A 7,989-nucleotide genomic window follows, 5' to 3' on the forward strand; every position below is an offset into this window, starting at 1 on the left:
CCCCCCTCCAAGGAGCCGATTCTACTAAATATCCTGTAAGCATGGGATTGTGGGAGAATAGTATCACAATTTTATTGATAAATCAATTGAGACAAATAGATTTAAATGGTTAACTAGAAGTTACACAGTGAGTGAATAGGAAGTATAGAAATGACTGGCAGTCAGGGCTCTATTGCAGAGTCCCAGGATGTCTGAAAGAATAAGATGCTTTTCTTAAAAAGTGTGAGAAAATTACATGAGAACTAGATTATTCGATTCAACAAAAATCTCTACAAAGCCACTATAACTAGTCTAATGGGAGGAACAGGGATGATTTAAATTAATTTGCATAGAAAAGGACAGGTATTTTTAAATGGCAAATGGTTTATACTTGGTTCACTTGTGATACATTGCAAATAACTAACTTTCCTTCTCCAGAGCAGAAAAGAAAAGAAAAACTTTAAATGGTGAGAAGGCTCAAGGTCTTGGGGAAGAAGAAAACATATATGCTGAACCTCATGTTTAAGGCATAGTTGAGCATTTTCAAACAAAATAACTGCAAATTTCCACACTTAAAGCAGAGTGCCCAACTTTCTAGATATATTTGTACAGGAATTTATCTTGCATCTTATTTAGATAAAGGAAGTTCTGTTTTGAAAATGATAATTTGGGGGGGGCAGGTAAAATTTTTCATGTTCTCTCTTCTCCCCCTAGATGCTATGCAGATATTTCTATTTCCTAAAGACTGAGAGATATTTGAAATCAGACTTAGCATAAATGTTGCATACCTTTGGTTTTGGTAATACTGCCTAAATATCATGTTCATGTTCTGGTCTCCCTCCTCGTACTCATTATACCAAACTGCCTGAGTCTCCCTTTCGCCCCTAAGTGTCCCCTGTCATCACAGTTTAGCTCTTAGAGAACACATTTATAGGAGTGCCAGAAATTTAGAGATAATGGGATTTAGAGATTAATGGCTAGCAGCATGAAATAAACTCAGAATTTAGGGTTTTCAGACAAACATGTTAGAGGATAGGACTTCAGCTAGAAGACGAAATTGGGGTTCCTACCCCGTTCTCATTCTTTGAGACATGTGAGCCTGACATGTGCTATCCTAACTCGAGGTACCTGTCATGAGGGCCAATGAACGAGCTGAGGATGAGACAGAATATTGTCTCTCCTTCCCCATAACCACCACTTTGGAAAATTTGGCTCAGGTAGAATTAACAAATAGAAACAGGAATCATAAAGGATCCACTCTTTTTTTTACTGATTCATCAGTCAGGATGTAGAAAAGGCCATTCTGGAGCCTGTGTCCTAATTTTCAGATACAATATTCATATTCCTAGTGTAAGTCTGATTTTATATATCTAAGACTCTAAGGCCCGGGGGTGGGAAACAAATATGATGATGAAGATCAGGGTCAATGTGTTCACTTCAGTGGATTCCTCTTCTGTATAGTGAAACTAGGGCAGTTCTTAAAAGAACAAGTGAGGGGGAAGGTGTAAACATTACTCATTACCCAATAAAATGAAGAAGACTGTTCTATCAGGAATAAGATTAAGGGAAAAGTACCTAAATATCTTTCCTTCCTGCAGGCCTTTTGAATTGCTTAACTATGTTGTGGATCTCCATGAGGGGGCATATCCTTGGAGATCAAGGGATGCAGTTTGGGAAACACTGCATGGAGAAGTAACCTCAGTAATGGAAAAGATGCAGAATGTGTAAGTTGCCAAGTCTTCGTACTCTACAGCTTACCTTCCTCAAGAAGCAGATACAAAAGGGAAGCTATTACAGCATTAATACAGGAGATGAGGGAGTCGTGAACTGTCATGGCCACTGCATTGGACAACCCTGGGGCAAAATTCTCATTTTATTCTAAGAAAATGGTGACCCCAGAAGTTGAGGAGCATGGAGGATCTGAGGGCAACAAAAGACGTAGGGAGTAGTTGTTGTATTTAAGATCTCATTTGAAAGCTAAACTAAGAGAATTTGTTTCAGCTTGGAATTTTTAAAATGTTTTTTATTTATTTCTGAGAGAGAGAGAGAGCGAGCCTGAGCAGGGGAGGGCCAAAGAGAGAGGGAGACACAGAATCTGAAACAGCCTCCAGGCTCTGAGCTGGCTGTCAGCATAGAGCCTGATGCGGGGCTCGAACCCACAAACCGCGAGATCATGACCTGAGCCTAAGTCAGACGCTTAACTGACTGAGCCAACCAGGCACCCCTCAACTTGGATTTTGACTGTGAGGGGGGAAAAAAGAGGAATAAAAGATGATTCTAATATTCTGGGAGAAGCATCAGAGTGAATGCTCGTTCATTTATTGAAACGGGGAACACTGATAGAAGCCAGTTTTGACAAGAGTGGGAAGGAGATTTCAATTTTGAGCTTGGTAAGACTTAGATTCATATCCAACTGGACACGTCATATGTCTCTGATCTGAGGGCACAGAGGAGTGTTAGAAATGTATACATGTGAATCATCAGATTACAAATAGTATTTAAAGTCACGGAAATGGATGCCAGGGACTCTCAACCCCTTAAAAATTAGGACATCAGAAGAATTAACAAAAGCAATTTAAATGCAATGGACCAATGTAGTGAGAGATCAGTCAAAAGTATGACATCCCAGAAACCAAGTGGAAAAAGTGTTGCAAGAATATGTGAGGAATCCATTATGTCAAATGATGCTGAGGGTTAAATGGGGATTACTGATAATACTAACAATCAGAGAAAGATGAAAACTGTTGCGTAATGTCAAGAGAAGTCAAGTCCCAAAATACGAATAGCAAGCAAAGACAAGTATTTTTAGAAGTTTTGCCCTGAAGGGGAGCATAGATCAAGAAAAGGATAATGAGCCTCATGATCTTTTTTAGGATAAAAGGAATTACGAAGGGGACAACCCAATAAAAGAATAGAAAATTCTATGGCAGGATGGATCAAAGGCCTTTATATAAGAGGGCAAGGGAAATAGACCACAAGTTAGGGATTTATTCTTACCTTGAAAAAGTAGTAGACTATAACAGCTAAAACTACAGACTCTGGTACTAGATTGCCTACATGAAAACCCCAGTTCCTTAAAACAGTGAGATACCACTGCACACCTATTATAAAATGGCCAAAATCCAGCACTCTGACACCACCAAATGCTGACAAGGATGTAGTGCAATTGGTACTCTCACTCATTCCTTGTGGGATGTTATAATAAGCACAAGGATATCACAGTTATTACAGGTGTATTCCATATGTTAACAAAAAAGAAAGTTAAGTAGAGAATTAGATATAAACAAGTTACAACATCTAAGATGAAAAATTATACTCAAGAAGATTATGGGCAAATTAAACTTTTTAGAAGAAGAAATTAGTAAACTTGAAGACACAGCAACAGAAACTACCCCAAATAAATATACAGAGAAAGAGAATTTAAAAAAAATAAACAGCACCAGTAAGCTGTGGGACAATTTCTAAAAATGTTTTTAATGATTATTTGTTTTTGAGAGAGAGAAAGAGAGACAAAGAGAGAGAGAGAGAGAGAGCGCGTGAGCATGAGTGGAAGAGGAGCAAAGAGAGAGGGAGACCCAGAATCTGAAGCAGGCTGAAGGCTCTGAGCTGTCAGCACAGAGGAAGAGAATCCCAAGCAGGCTCCACACTCAGCGCAGAGCTTGATGCAGGGCTCAATTTCACCACCTGGGAGATTATGACTGAAATCAAGAATCAGATGCTTAACCGACTAAGCCACTTAGGTTCCCCTAAATCTCTTTAAAATGTAATTCAATATATAAACAAAAGTTATAACAATATAGTACAAGGTTTCTAAAATATGTAAAATTAAAGCATATGCCAACAATATCACAAAAGTAAGGGGAGAAAATACTAGTGTAAGCATTTTAGGCTAAATGTGGAATAATGTAATATCTCATGAAGTTAGGCATGATATCATAAGTTACAGACGTATATTATAAACCCTACAGCAACCCCTAAATTAACCAAACACAGGAGATGAATTGGCATCATAAAGTATATTTAATTAATTTGAAAGGAAACAGGGAATGTGGGGAAAATGAATAAAGGACAGACAGAAATATGAACAGGAAAATAATAGACTTAAACCAAACCATATTAATGAAAACACTAAATATAATTGGTTTAAATACTATAAATCAAAGCCAGAGTTTATAAGATTGGATAAAAAAGTGAGACCTATTATTTATACTATTCCTTTACTATATGTATATTATATTTTATGTTGACTCTGCAGTGAGATCATTTCACTCATTTCTGATATTTATAATTTTGTATCGTACTTTCTTTTTCCTGATCAATCTAACTAGAGAATTTTCAATTTTACTGATCTTCTCAAAGGACTTTTAGTTCCATTGATTTTCTGTTTTCTTGGGAAACTGAAGAATAGGATGGATTTCACTCCTGTTATTAGGATGCATTATATGACAAAGGTAAAGGGATCTTGCAGATGCAGTTAAAGTCTCAAATCAAGTGTCTTTGATGTAAACATAGGGAGATTGCCCTAGGTGGGCCTGACCTAATCAGGTGAGCTTTTAAAGAGGACTGTGCCCAGCATTTGTCCAAAATCAAAGCATGAGAAGGATTTTACTGCTGGACTTGATGGGGTAGGTCTGTTTGGAGAAGTTCTGTGGAGCAGGCAACGGAACACCGACCTAGTGACATTCTCTAGTTGCTGAGTAGTTCTTGGCTGAAACCAAGCAAGAAAATCCAGCTTCAGTCCTGTAGCTGCAAGAGATGGAACTTTTCAAACAACAGCTGTCACTCTAGTATCCTGGTGGAGACAATGTGGTGTGGCAGAATACATTTGATCCATACAGCTATGGCATGACCCAACAATTCCATTCTGAAGTATTTACTATAGAGAAAGCACAGCAGACGTTCCTACGAAGAATTGTGTATGAATGTTCATAGCACCTTCACTGTAATAAGCAAAAACTGTGTACAACACAGCTGTCCATTAGCAGGTGAGTGATTAGACCCACGGTTAAATCTGAACACAACAGTTTACTTCTTGTCGATGAAAAGGAATGAATTATGGATACGCATTTTAACAAATCACAAAGTAATTATACTGACTGAAAAAATCTAGACCCCCCCAAAGTATATTTTTTTATTCTATTACTATACAATCCTAGGAGATGCAAGGTGAGGTAGAGTGACAAAAAGCAGTTTGGCGGTTGTCTGGGGACGAGAGACATGCAGTAAATGGAGACTGGCGAGAGGGAAAAACTGGTAAAACGCACAGGAAGCTTTTGGGAATAACAAATGTTCTTTTGTTTTATTTTGATGATGCTTTTATAGGTATCTCCTTATCTTGAGATGTATCGAACTGTATACTTAAATAGGTGTCATTTATTATATTTCAATTTTTAAAAATTTTTTAGTGCTTATTCATTGTTGAGAGACAGAGACAGAGCATGAGCAGGGGAGGGGCAGAGTGAAAGGGAAACACAGTCAGAAGCAGGCTCCAGGCTCTGAGCTGTCAGCACAGAGCCTGAAGCGGGGGTGAAACTTACAAACCATGAGATCATGACCTGGGCTGAAGTGGGACGTTTAACCAACTGAGCCACCCAGGTGCCCCTATTATATTTTAATTTTAACTTTACACATGCTTATAAAAACTAATACATTTTTGTCTCATTCTCTGGATTTTCTATTTTTCTGTATCCTGAATAGATTCTTGAGCTCTTCAAAGTAAAAACAGAATATAAGTACAATGACTTGATAACCACAATTTGGCTTAGTCTTGTTAATTGCTGAAAACCTACTATTTGCCTTTGACATTTGGAACTGATGACCTGAATGCCTATTTAAGTGTGCGGGATTTTTTTTTTAAAGTTTATTTATTTTGAGAGAGAGAGAGAGAGAGAGAGAGAGCATGAGCAGGGGAGGGGCAGATAAGTGGAAGAGAGAACCCCAAGCAAGCTCCATCATGTCAGCGCAGAGCCTGACATGGGGCTTGAATGCACCAACAGTGAGATCATGAGCTGAGCTGGAATCAAGGGTCAGACGCTTAACCGAGTAAACAACCTGGGAGCCCGTGTGTGTGTGTGTGTGTGTGTGTGTGTGTGTGTATGTGTGTGTGTGTGTTTACATAGCTGCACCTATTCTGTGTCATTGCGAGTGTGAGATCCTGTAAGTTGCCATTGAACGGAATCTCAGGAAAAAGGACAAGGCACATCATGCAGATTTCTCATTAGTATCTGACAATCCACTTTTAAATTTAGGTACTCATTCTAAAGGTAGCTTGGAATGTCTTCATATATTGGGATTTTATCAGTCCCATGAAGTATACATTAAATGTTATCGTAAGAGCAAAATTCATAATTATTAATGATGTCTATGGAGGCTGTTTATTTTGTGTATAAAATTATTAAGAATTTTCAAGTAGCCGAATAGCAAACTACAATGGCACATAACAGAGTATTTTGAAGGGAAATATAGGTGGAAATTCAGTTTTATTGTCATAAAATCCAGTTTAATTGCTCCTCTGCAACATTGCTCTACCCAAGATTTATTGGTAATTTTTCTCCAACTGATTCTGTGAAATAGGAATTCAAGAAGAGAGCAAGATAAAAATAAACAATCTAAGTGAGACCAATAGTCGTACATTTGCTGCTGAAGATACGTAAAAAGCATTTTCTTTAACCAGAGCAGAAGGCTTCAGTGTGTGGCATTGCTACAAAGAAATGTGACATTATCATTGACTCAATCTTCTACCTACAGAATTGGAACAGAAATAAATCTATACTGGTCGCGATTTTTGTAGTAAGGAATAGAAATATAACATCTTTATGGAAATGTTACCAAAAATCTGTGGACTTGAATATTGCATGACCCTTAGAAAGTTACTAGCTCACTTTCTATAACTGTAATATGGAAAGAATAACGTCTATCACGAAACACATGGGCTGACAGTCTCTTAGCATTTCACCCATCAGTACAGGCTTGGGTAGCCCTTTACCTCATTGTCCAGAATCCATTCATTTCAAATCCATGGATCAACAATGTAGCTTTTTTTTTTAATGAAGACTTCAACGTAGGGACAAAAGAGGGTTTCTTTCCCTATTTCATAGCTCTGTATACTTATCAAAACTCACTTTGGGACCCTCAACTCGTTACATCCCCCAATCCTAAACCATATATGATGAATTTCCCGTCTCAATCAGATCCTTGCATTGAAAGTCCCTCCTTATACTTCTTGATCCTCAGTCTGTAAATCCTGTAATCACCCATCTCCATCCTTCTCTTTTGAGATACAAACCAGACTTCTGGGTGGGTAATGCTCTTCCTTACAGCAGGAGGTGAATAAAACATTGCTTAGCCCTGGGTTATTCCTGATTTGCATAATTACACCCAGAAGCCAATTCCGGAGGGGGCACTAAGAATTTCTAATTATAGAAGGCAGGTTTTTATTTTTTTTTTAATTTAAGATAGAATATATGAGTATATCTTGCACATTGTATGTGCCACATGTTTTTATGATATGGAAAATAGGATTTAGAAATCAGAGAACTGAAACGTGAGTTCCTGAATTTTGCGATCTTACACACAAGAAAATTAATCTCAGCCTCGTGCACTTCCTACGAAAATGAGTATAGTAACACCAAGTTCATAGAGTTGGTGCCAGGATTGCATGAAATAACACAAAAAGTACAATTGTAAAGAAGTTTTATTTTCTTTCTTTTCCCTTCCTTTTACCTCTCTAGATCTTACTTTACTTAACTGTAAAATCAAGAAGTCAAATGAGATCATCTCTAAGCCCTAAAATTTTCTGACTCTATACTTACACTCAGAATGATTTCTCCCTTCCCTGAACTTTCAGAGAAGCACTTTAAATAAGCTTGGCATTTGAATATATATGTCCTGAGGTCATTCTCTAGTAGTGCCTTGCGTGCATCTCATCTGTCTCAAAAAGTCGGCACTGTACTGTGGATTTCTCTTGTTTAGTTTACCATGCTCGATAGTGCCGAGTGTATACTAGTCAAT

The sequence above is a fragment of the Crocuta crocuta genome, unplaced genomic scaffold (assembly GCF_008692635.1).
Source record: "Crocuta crocuta isolate KB4526 unplaced genomic scaffold, BGI_CrCroc_1.0 scaffold88, whole genome shotgun sequence".
Taxonomy (NCBI): domain Eukaryota; kingdom Metazoa; phylum Chordata; class Mammalia; order Carnivora; family Hyaenidae; genus Crocuta; species Crocuta crocuta.